Here is a 12574-nt window from a genome sequence, read left to right as displayed (position 1 = left end):
GATGTTCCTGTCCTTATCCAAATTAGCATCACAGCCATGTCACATGGTGTTACAATACCTCATAGCACTCAGCACTGGGTCTGCTTGCTTTGCCTCCCTCCCTCCCTCCCTCCCTCCCTCCCTCCCTCCCTCCCTCCCTCCCTCCCTCCCTCCCTCCCTTCTGTTCTTTTCAACTCCTGTGAAAGCTCCTCTCTTGCCTTGTGCGGGGCCCTGTCCACGATGCTTAGAACCATGCCCAGCACAGAACCATGAAAGCACAGTGAGGGAAGTGTGGGAAATATTCCTAACCTATACCCATAGTGGAGTCTGGGAATTACACTCCTTACTCTCCTTAGATTTAGTCTCCACGATGGGTTATGAAGAGGGGGTGCCAGGATGCCAGGCTCATTGTCTTCATTTTGCAGCTGAGGAGACCCAGGTGCAGGAGTTTATGATCTTGTAGAAGACCATGGCGTTAGAAGGTAGCAGAGCTGAGATTTGAACTTAAATATAGGGACCCCAGAGTTGGTTGAGGAATTGAGTGCGGATTGTGGACTTTGAGGCCATACCTATGTTTTCTGAGTGGGCACATGGCCGAGAACCTTTCACTGAGTGGGATTCAGTTGGGTCTGAGGTCAGGGTATGCTGAGGTCATGGAGGAGTACCGATAATCTCTTAATTCATAAAATGTTAGGGTTTAAGGCTATGGCTTTGCCCGCTCCATCCTCACTCTGACCATGTTTTCTTCGTCATTTTGACCACTTGGAAAACTCAGGCCAAAAACTGATCCCAAATGGGAGTAACTTCACAATAGAACATTTTGTCTATCTCCTTTGCTTCTGCTTTTCCATAGCATCAAATTTTCCTTATTTTTAACAGCTTTGTTTTCTTAAACCAACTTAAAAGATTTATGAGAACACAATATGAATTTAGAAGAAATAAATATATATGTAAATTGTATCCCTGGGCAAATTATTAATTTGTGTCGTAGCCTTTGTGTGATGTTGGTAATTGTTCTCACCCCTTCATGCTTTGGGGCCATGTGAATAAGGAAAGGCAGGAAGAGCTTCTCTAAAATGCTAGAAAAACACTTAACAAGCGTTAGTGTCTTGTCTTCTCTGCCTACAGTGTGGACGAGAGAACGTTGCCACCTGTGCTTGGGCTAGCGAATGCTGGAGGGTAACTTAACATACCTTGTGGCACTCCTATACATCACTGACTCCGGTGAGCTCCAGGACAAAAGCCTGTGACTGGCTGTCATCTTGATTTTAAGTTGTAGTATAATATTAGATTTTGAAAGTAGAAAGGACTCCACGGCTGTTTGGCAGAGGTGGACTCAGCCACAGAGCCCAGCCTGACAAATAGAAAGCATTTCATGCAAGAAAATGAATTAGACCGACAAAAACTTTGTTACTATGGCAACTGGGTACTTGGCCAGTCCCTCTTTAGCTTGATTATAATGCAGCAGTGAGAAATGTCAACTGTTACGTCTCAATTGCTTATTAGCTCATAAAATGTCCCAGTTCACATACTAATTGTTACTGGATAAAGTAATACTATATTAAGAGGTCGATGCCACCCATTTCCTTGTATTGAGAAGTACTGGGAGCTTTAAAAAGTAGAAAGCAGTACTTAAGATAATAAAACTGCTTAGCCCTTACTGAAGCTAGGCATCTTTTCCTTTAGCCTCGCTTGTAAGGGCTATTACATCCTCCCCATTTTACACATGAGAAAGGAAAGACTTTGACAAGGAGCTGGTTAGAATCTAGACCCAAAGCTCTCAGGCTCTTAACACTTATTCTTAAGAGCTAAGAGTAGGGTTTGCTTGTTCCTTTGTTTCCTCTAAGAAAAACAAGCTGGGCATAGTGACCCATGTGTGTAATCCCAGCAAGATGAAGGAAGAGGCAGGTAGATCTCTGTGAGTTCAAGGCCAGCCTGGTCTACATAATGAGTTCTGGACAGCTAGAGCCACATAGTGAAGACCCTGGTTTGCAGAGAGGGACTAGAGAAGTGATTGACAAATAAGTCTTTGTGGATTGCAGGTTAACAGCATCCCTAGCCACCTAGCATATGTCAGGGGACTTTCCCCTGCCCTTCACCCCAGCATTATCGTATATTCCCTGGAAGCAAGCCAGAACTGGGGAGGAATTTAGCTAATTTAGAACCTTCCAGAAAAAGAGCCACTCTTATTTCTGATGTCACCCATATTCTTAGATCTTAGGAATTCTCATAAAATTTGGTTTCTTTATTTGGTTATATCAGAGAGCTGTGGAGTTATGTCACTAATTTTAGAACATTTCATCACCCTAGGAAGAAATGCTTGTACCCATTAGTTCTCCATCTCCTGTTCCTAGGAAGCACTAACCTTCATCTCTCCAGTGATTTGCCTTTTCTGGACATTTCGTGTAAGTGGAATCATTATTCATATCCTTTTGTGCCCAGCTCTTTCATCTAGCATGCTTTCCAGGTTATACAGGATATCATGTATCAATCTTTCAGCCCTATGTAATATTACAGGATATAGACTGTAGGTGTCCTTGTTCTTTTTTTTTTTTTTTTTTTTTGCATATGAATGTCTAGTTGTCCCCGGCTTTGTTGAAGACTTTCTTGGCACTCTTGCCAAACTTCAATGAGCTGTAAAAGAAACCAGTTTTATTCTGTTTCTCCGCAGGTATACCCTTGTTCCAATACAACACAGACCTGATTATTTTGGCCTAATGCAACATTCTGAGATCAAGAAGTGTTAGCCCTTCAACTTCATTCTTTTAAATACAGTATTAACTACTCTGAGGCCCTTACATCTTCTGTGTGAAGTTAGGAGCCACTTGTCTGTTTCTACAGATAAGTCAAAGGATATTTTATAGAGATCCATTGGGAAGTATTGCCTTTAACAAATGTTAAGTCTCACATTGTATAAACATAAGGTGCTCTCATTGCTTTGACAAAATCAGCATCTGGAAGGAAGGGTTCATTTTAGAATGTGGTTTAAGAAGGGACACAGTCCATCCTGGGGGTGGGAGCATGGAGACAGGAAATGATGTAATGAGTTATACTATATGCACAAAAAAGAAGTAGAGTGTAGGCAGGAAGCACGCCAGGCTATAAAACTTGTAAAAGTCAGTCTGAAGTGAAAACTTCTGGTTTCTTTGGAAAGTCAGTTATGTCAAATGATATTTGGCAGGGATACAAATGTAAAAGGATGATTTTCTATAGCAAATACATGAATTGATTCATGATGCTCAGAAGGGATATAAATATGACCCCACAGACAGTGGGAGATTGAGCATTGGTTTGCTTTGCCCCCACCCTGCTATTGGGTCATCTTACATTGTATTGCTTAGTTCTGCTTGTGGTGATGCCATAGAAAAAAACTAGCCAAAGAACTTGTCATGAGGTTCCTGTGGCTTCTTGATGCTTCTGTGGTCTCTGGCCTATAAGAGAGCCTTGTGTTTTTTTCTGGATTGAACTGCCCTTACTTGTTCATGTATGGTGACTGCCAAGTGGACGGGACTGTAGCTGCTGGTTAATGTGTGGTGTTTGCTACTGGACTGAACTGATATCCTGACAATGAAGATTAGACTATTTTTGAACAAGTCTACTTCCCTGTGTCCTAATATCCTTTCTCTTTCACTACTTCTGGTGGGTGATGGGCTAAATAAGAAGTTGAACCCTTATAAAGTAGGCTGGAAAACAATTTATGCCTACACCAGTCTCTTCCCTTACCCCTAGTAAGGCTAGCTGGAAGGCTAAACATCTAAAGGCATCTACAATCTTCTGAAACAGTGCCACCTGCTGGGGACCAAGTGTTCTAGCACATGAGCCTATGGGGAACACTTCGCATTCAAGCACCACCTATTTTGTTTATTCAAGTCATTTCTTTGAAGGGTGGTTTTCAGCTTTCAGTACACAAGCCTTACATGTCAATATATTACTAAAGATTTCTGCTGGTTTTGATGCTATTATAGATGAGGTTGTTCTCTTAATTTTGATTTTGATTCTTGATTGTGGGTGTGTAGATGAACAATTGATTCTTCCATGTTCATCTTCCACTCTGCAGCTTTGATGGTCTTGTTTCTTGTTGCTAACTACTTTCTATAGATTTTCAGTCTCTCTTCATTTTTAATACAGACATTCACAGCTATAAGTTTCTCACTTGGCCTCAAGTTATTTGTATTCCTCACATTTCAATATTGTTTTGTTTCTATTTAGAATCCCACACTGTTGGCTCCTTGCCTCACCTCTCTTGTCTGACTCAGGATGTTTAGTGAGTGTGCTCCCTGAGAGGCGTGTGTTTGTTTTTAGCAACTTCCTTCTGTAGTTGATTTCTTGTTTCACTCCACTGCAGCTGGAGAACATACTGTTTAGTTCTGGTGTTTCACAATCCACTGAGGTCTCCTTTGAGTCCTTGGATTTGGTCTGACACGTGTCATGTGTGTTCTCTACTTGTTGGGTGCTGTATTCTGGAGGTGTCTGTTGAATCTTTTTATGTCTTTTTTTTATCTCTATCTTTCTCTCTGCCCCCCTCTCTGTCTCTCTGTCTCTCTGTTGAGACAAGGTCTTATGTAGCCCAGGATCTACTTGAGTTATCTATGGAGCCGAGAAAGGTTTTCTGGCCTCACCTCCTTCATGCTGTGACCATAGACACCACGCCTGGCTGTGTGAAGTCCTAGGGATTGACCTGGGGCTTTGCATACTAGATTTTCAACCAAGCTACATCTCAGCCCTGCCCTACCCTCCTTTTTTTTTTTTTTTAAATATATGGTGCTGCTACTGACTTCTATTTCATTACTGATCTTTAGCTTATTGTATCTGTGATTAAAGGTGTCTCCTGTTATTTCTGTTAATCTGCCCTATATATTTTAGGGCTCTTACTTTAGGTGATATAAATTTGTATATATAAAAGTCGTACTTTGTTCCTAGGAGTAATTTATTATTATTATTATTATTATTATTATTATTATTATTATTATATCTTCTATTGTCTGGTGTTAGAACTTCAGTTCTATTGATTTCGGTTAGCTTTGGTTTTGCTCTGCTAATCTTGTTTGCTTCTTTTGCGATAGAGTCTCACAATGTAGCCCTGGTTAGCCTAGAACTCATTGAACACTCAATGAAGATCAGTCAGACTCAATGAAGATCAGTTCACTCAGACTGTGAAGATCAGTCTGGCCTTGAACACTCAGAGATCTACCAGCTTCTGCCTCCTGAGTGCTGTGATTAATGGTGTGCACAACCATCCAGTTTTGTATTGCTCTTTAAGCCTCTCAGGTTTTCAGATGTGCAGCCAGGACCAAGAATCACTGCTCTGTTAAAGTTCAGGCTCAGGACTGCTGTCTTTAAATGTCATCCCCAGACACTCATAGGATCACAGTTAGATTATCTGAGGCCTCAATGATTTATGTTAAAGACATTATGAAATTTGGATTCTGTTTCAGTTATTGTTTCATTGCTGTGAAGAGATACCATGACCAAGGCAACTTGCAGAAAGAAGCATCTAATTGGGGACTTGCTTACAGTCTCAGAGGTCGGTCCACATCACTGTGGTGGGAAGCATGGCGTCCCCACTACAGGCTGAAAGGCATGATGCTGAAGTAGTAATGAGAACTCATATCTGATCTACAAATTGCAGACAGAGGGAAAAAAACTGAGCTTGGCTTAGGCTTTTGAAACCTCAAAGCCAACACCTTGTGACACACCTCCTCCAACAAGGCCACACCTCCTAATCCTTCCCAAACAGTTCCACTAACTGGAACCAAGTATGAGGGTTGTTCTCATCCAAACCACCACAGATGCCCCAATGAAACTTTTCCAGAATTACATTTGTGGTGCTTTGAAGACCTGTTTTTCTGGAAGAGTTCTTTCTCGTGGGTGGTTCTTCTGAGCAGTAGGAAGTGCTTGCTGCCTGGCTCCAAGCTCTGGGGCTTGATGGAGTCCCCTCTTACTGAAGGTACCACAGTGGCTGTTCTTTGTGCTTCCAGCAAGCATTGCAGCAACAACTGCCAGGACTCACTCTTGACTCCCAGGTCCCACTGCCTCCATGGACTGTGTTGAGAGAGCTAGGTAAAACTCCAGAGAGCTTGCTCCCCAAAGCTTCCTTTCCCCTTTAAGGAGGAAACTGTTCTGTGATTTGCACATGTGTGTTCACATGTCTGTTTCCCATCTCAGAAGTTCAGACGAACTGTCAGGATGGGTTCTGCTGAACACAGAAAAGCCTCAAAGACCCACCCACATCATCGATCACTAATACATCTTTCCAGGTCTGAAGACAAAGAAACCAGTGCTTTGGTAGAAAAAGCCTTAGGCCTGGGGGGGCCATGGTAAGAGGAGGTAGAGGTTCTGAAATGTAAAGCCTTCTCATAGTAAAGAACATGCACACACACACACACACACACACAAACACACACATATACCAATAGATGCACCACACAAATACACACACACACACACACACCACACAGGCACACACACGTGCACATATACCAACACATGCACCACACCACACAAATACACACACACACACACACACACACACACACACACACGCACGCACACGCACAAACAGGCGCACACACGTGCACATAAACCAACACATGCACCACACCACACAAATATATACACACACACACACACACACCATATACTACACACAGGCACACACGCACATGCACATACACCAACACATGCACCACACCACACAAATACACACGCGCGCGCACACACACATACACACACACACACACCACATACACATACCCATATAGGGAGACAGAAAATGATCCAGAATGGATCCTTTTCAGTGTATTCAGCTGTGAAAACTGATTCTCATGGGCCCCCTTACCCGATTTCCTTTTGTATTCTGTCTGGCCTGCTTTAGGGCCTTCCACTTCCACTTCCTGTCGGACCTTCCACTGAGCCAATGTACCCGAGGTGGTTCCCCTTAAGGAGGGAATTGTTCTGTGCTGTGCACCCATCTGTTCCCAGTCCCAGGGATCCAGGCCCATGTCAGCCTGGTTTCCACTGAGCAGAGAGAGTGTGGAAGGGCTGAGATGTCCAACCTACCTTAATTATCTTTTAAGGTCATTTTTTAACCTTTGAAGATTCAGAAGCCTAGGCTGGAAATGCCTCAGTTTCCTGCTTCCAGCATCTGGAATCTTCATTTCAGCATGAAATGGTTTAAATTGCCAGAGTTTTCTAATCTCAACTTTGTCTCACTGTTTTGCCTCTTCCCTTTGTCACTCTTGGTGATGGGACCCATTTTGAAAGGCAGTGACATACACTTTGAATTCAAAGACCTTGCTTGTCCCATGGACAGTTGCCAAGAGCTTACAGACTTGTCTCTTCAAACTCTCCAGAGACCTTTGATAGTACCGGAGTATTTCAGCTTACATAACCTCCTACTATGCTCTTCATAAGAAACAAATATGGCACCTTGCTTGTCTTTGTAAAGATATCCTCTGGCTCCCGGGCTGAGTGCGAGCGTCTACCTACTTCCTCAGCCTTACCTCAAAACACAAGCTCCTTGTTCCCGGTGCCTTCATTTCTCCCAGACCTCTGTAACCTGGCCTGCTTGGGAGGCTTGTCCACACCACTTCTCTTGCCCCGAGTGCCCTTCCTCTCCATCCTTATGGACGCACTCCCAGCCGTCCACACCTAGCTGAGGCGGCTGTACTTCCTAAGGCCTCCGCAGGCCCAGCCACACTCCTTTTAGCTCCTTTGCCTTTCTCACATATTGACTGAGTGTCTGCTACTGGTCAACCCTTTAAAAAAATTAAGCGATTTTTTTTAAACAATATGAATAATAGCTAATATTATTGAATAATATTCTATGAAACTAGTTCTTATATTGCATTTTATTATAGCTACTATTAATTATTCCTGTAAAATATAACAATATCTTATACTATCTTCCAGAGAAAGTTGAGGAAGTTACTGTATTATCTTATTCAGTCTCTACAATAGTCTAGTGAAGTGAGTTGATCTGTCTATGTCTTGGTGCAGAAGGTGAGGTACATAGAGGTAAATAGTGGTTCATCCATCATACAGCCAATGAGATTTAAGCTTGGACAGGCCGGTTACATCCCCTGACTAACTATCAAAGCCACATGGTTTATTTTCCTTGAAACATTCACACCTGTCCTTTGTGTGACATAAAGACAGAATGATAACCAGCCTTGGAGGGACAAACTCATAATTCTGCTACTTGGGAGGCTGAGGCAGGAAGATTACAAGTTCAAGATCAGCCTGGGCAGTTTAATGAGACCCTGTCTCAAGAAAATTAAGAACAGCTTGGTGTGGTGACTCACGTCTTTAGTCCCAGCACTCAGGAGGCAGAGGCAGGCAGATCTCCATGAGTTAAAGGCCAGCCTGGTCTACAGAGCAAGTACCAGGACAACCAGAGCTACACAGAGGAACCCTGTCTCAAAAAAACAGATAGGTAGGTAGGTAGGTAGACAGACAGACAGACAGACAGACAGGACCAAAAATGCTGGGTATATAACTCAATGGTAGGGTGCTTTGCTTGCCTGCCATGTTCTGAGTTCAAGAAAGAGGGAGGGGTGGAGGGAGGGAAGAGAGAGAGAGAGAGAGAGAGAGAGAGAGAGAGAGAGAGAGAGAGAGAGAGAGAGAGAGAGAGAGAGAGAGAGAGAGAGAGAGGAGAGAGAGAGGGAGGGAGGAGGGGTGAGTGAAGCCAAGCACGGAGCCACATGCTGGGTAAGGATGGCACTGGTTCACCCCTCACCCTGTAGAGCCTTAGTCATGTCAGGGAGCATGAATCTGCCCCAGGTATCAGGCGTCTGAACAGCAGATTCTCTGTTCAAACAACTGGTGAGGCCAGTAGTGTCCATACCCCCTCTCACACAGCTGGGACAGGGAGTTCTGTAGGGGAGAGTAAATGCCTTGTCTAGGTCTCGGTGAATATGTCATACAGTTGGACTCCCTTATGAACTTATGAACTCCTTGTGGACCCTCGTCCCTTCTGACATCTGACTCTCGGCTGGGAACCTCATATCTGAGACTTAAGAGAGGAGATGCTTGGGAGATTTTTTTTTCTATTAGAGAATCTTCTGGAAAAGCTATTTCATACCATATTTTCTTTCCAAATTTATATTTCAGTTAGTGTGCATCTGCTGGCCTTTCTCTTACATCTCAAATAGCCAATATGTTATTTTAGGGAAAAGTAATACATTGCCACGTCTGATCAATAGAACTTGGAGTCCCCTGCAGCCTTCATGTGGAGCTGAGCTGTTGTAACAAGCAGGCAGTAATAGTTTTCACAGGCTTCCAGACGCAGTGTGGCTCTGACTTACTGGGCTGTTTGTCCTCCCCTTTGGAGGCCTCAGTGGACAGGCCCCCCAACCCCAGACTTCTGACAGCGCCCAGGCAGGCTGTTCTTGTATTGCTTTCTTTGCTTTCTTGTGCACCAACCAGAAAGTAATTTTGACTTTGCAAGGGAACCACAGTTTGACGTTTTAGAAAGGGAGCCGTGGAACCCGATCTAGTGATAAATTCAGACCTGTTGCTTTTCTCAGAGCTTCAGCTAGTGATGGTGGAATGCCTGTGTTCACCTTGAAAAGTGTTCACGATGATTTAAATTGCCTGGATATCGTAATTCGGTTTCTTTCTAATTTATACTTTTGTGGAGCATTCATTCAATAACATTACAATGAACTGAATTATAACTGGCTTGCAGTATTTTCTTAAGGGAAATATATTTTTATTTTATTCATTTATTACAAGTGTTCTCTCTCTCTCTCTCTCTCTCTCTTTGTGTGTGTGTGTGTGTGTGTGTGTGTGTGTGTGTGTGTGTGTGTGTGAGAGAGAGAGAGAGAGAGAGTACGTGCACTGGTTTGTCAGAAGATGACTTTCAGTAGTCTGTTCTCTCCTCTCTTTTGAATTCTGGGGCTGCAAACTTGGGTCGTTAGACTTTCATGCCAAGTGCCTTTGCTCACTGAGCCATCTTGCCTGTCAAAAGATACTTTTTTAGCTAAAGAAAAGAGAGCAAGTACATTCACTGCTATAACAGCACACTCCTGTGACCTTCACGGCTCGCTTCTGTTTCCACACTGTCGTACCTGCAGGCTCTGCACATGGGCTTGCATTTCCTTGGAACATTCTTCATCCCTCAATTCTACAGTCACTAGACATCCAGACATGTCCTGTCTGTCTCTTGTGGGGCCTCATCCGTACCACTGTAGAGCAGTCTACACCGCAATGTGAGTGTCATGCAGAGTTGAGTAGGTACAGCTGCAGACTGTAACTGTTGCATGGTTCTCCATCTTGACTACATTTGGAGTATCACAACCCCATGCAGACCTTGAAGTCTTCTGGCATTAGCCTTCATGGAGTTGAGATCAGCTCCCTCTTGAGGACGCTTTTTGAATTGCAGGAAGAGACTCCTCCATCTTAGTCCTCCCCGACCAGAGCCCTCCTACACCGTTCAGCAGTTCATCATACAGATGACTCTGCCTGACAGATAGCAGGAGGCTCAGGGACATTTTGTTCTTTGACAACAATGTGGCAGATTTTTCTCCTTTAAATCTATTTTGTATATTGTACAGTAAAGTAGAAATCCTTCCAAATAGGTAAAACTGATAAATATTTTCAAACTCAAAGGGTCCTTTTTGCTAGAACGATAACCAGTTGTATATGAGCCTAAAGCTTCTGTGTCTAAGGAAAAATAATTTTGCTTCTTATTAAAGTGAGGAAAGCTCACAAAGTGGTCTCTAGTTTGCTTGGTGCTAACAGTTACTCTTACACCAAGGATGTCAGTTATAGGTTTGATTTGGAACAATGATGTCAGAATTGGCTCACCACTGTCTTCATGGCTGTGATTTTTGGGATGGCATCTGGTTGTATGATGATAATACCAGAAAGAAAGGAATGATAAGGTCACCTGCTCTGTGTGTGACATAAATAGAATCTGGAAAAACAGGATTGTATCAGTCTGTTTTGTGGTACTGTAATAAAATACTAGAGGCTGGGTAAGTTTATGAAGAAGAAATGTTTATTTTGAAATGTTTCTGGTTCTAGAGGAGGCATAAATGGTGATAACTTTCTTGCTGGCAGAGTCCTAAGATAGCTAAGGATATCACATGGCAAAAGCAAGGGAAGGTATGTGTGTATGCTTCTACTGGTCTCTTCCTTTCTTAATAATGCATCTAGGATTTAGTCATGGCATCTCTGTTCTGATGACTTTATTAATCAGAGTTTAATAGATTAAGTTCTCACCTCCACATAGAGAACCAGTGTCATCACAGGAACCCTAGGGAGGGGCATACTCTAACCATTTCCCAACTCTAGCAAGGTTGTGCCCGTGTATGTGTTCGCAGAAATGTTTGGCTGCTATTAATGAGCACTGTGAGGGGAGGCCCATCCCCTGGTGAATCTGCTGCCTGCAGCTTGCTGATTCACTCTTTGCAAAGCTACATGGGAAGGTAGGGCTTCTGCAGAGACACTGGTGAGTGGATAGCCCTGAGAGGGAGCACCTCTGAGACAGAGGGAAGTGTGGGGCCCAGAGATAGAGACTCTGCATTTGCAGGAGATCTGTGCAGACCAGGAAACCTATTCTAGCTAAAACTGATGTCCCACACCAAGTGCAGATTTAGGAAGATAAAGAAGCCTGGTCCCCTCGACCTGGTGGGTAATGAAACATTCGGAGGTTGGAATAGAAGGAAACAGAGATGGGTGGAGAATAGTTGAGTGGTCCAACAGTTCGGGGCCAACCTAAGGTAAGTGCAGAGCTGTGGTTTCCTCTCATCCGTCTCTGGACAGCAGTCTTTCCTTATAGCCAGAGGGTACCAGGTGATGTGCTGAAGGACACCAGAATCCACACTCTGCATAGCCTTGGACTTAGCAGCTGTATATCAGTGAGATATTATACAGGCAGGAAATGACTGTATCCATCTGGGTGTGTATTGTTACTTAAAGTACCGCAAGTGTCTGTCGGTAGTTGGCCCTCTGACTTATGGGTCACACAAGGCAGTGAAGTCGTACTCTGCCATTAAGAGTGCTGTTGTAGCTGGGTTGATTGCTCATTCAGTAAAGTGCTTACTGTGCAAGCATGAGGACCTGAGTATGATTTCCACCAGCCAGTGGAAATGGGGAAGAGTGTTTTTATACCTCAAATACTGAAGAGTGTTTTTATACACTGGAGGCTAGGGAACCAAACACAAGATGATCCCTGGAGATCACTGGCCAGCCAGTCCTACTCAGTAAGCAAGCTCCCAGTTCAGTGAGAGACCCTGCCTTCAATAGTAGTTGGAGAGTGGTTGAGGAGGGTACCTGTGATTAGTCTCTGGCCTCCAAATGCACTCACACACATATATAGGTGTGCCCACCCTCCCCTTGAAACAGAAACACTCATAATCCGAGGCTGTGGATCAGTAGTGACTGACAGTATGTTAAGGATCAGAAGTTGGTTTCAGAGCAGCATGTGTTTTGTGTGCATTTATATACAGCTGCTCACTGAGGCCCACTTGTTAGTTCCATTAGGACTTAGTCAATAGCTTACACACTGGGTACATTTTCTGGGCAGTGGACAAGACAGTGTTCAGCATTCTGTGACTCACAGTGCTGTGACTCACAATGCTGTAGCAGC

General features: G+C 43.6%; 1 protein-coding gene across 3 annotated transcripts in view; it reads left to right on the top strand.

The window, feature by feature from the left end:
• Ldlrad3 (low density lipoprotein receptor class A domain containing 3) overlaps positions 1-12574 on the top strand; it is a 238014-nt gene that overhangs the window by 98020 nt on the left and 127420 nt on the right. The gene's annotated exons all lie outside the window — the stretch shown is intronic.

This window comes from Apodemus sylvaticus, chromosome 5 (assembly GCF_947179515.1).
Source record: "Apodemus sylvaticus chromosome 5, mApoSyl1.1, whole genome shotgun sequence".
Taxonomy (NCBI): domain Eukaryota; kingdom Metazoa; phylum Chordata; class Mammalia; order Rodentia; family Muridae; genus Apodemus; species Apodemus sylvaticus.
This window is presented reverse-complemented; position numbering and strand designations above follow the sequence as displayed.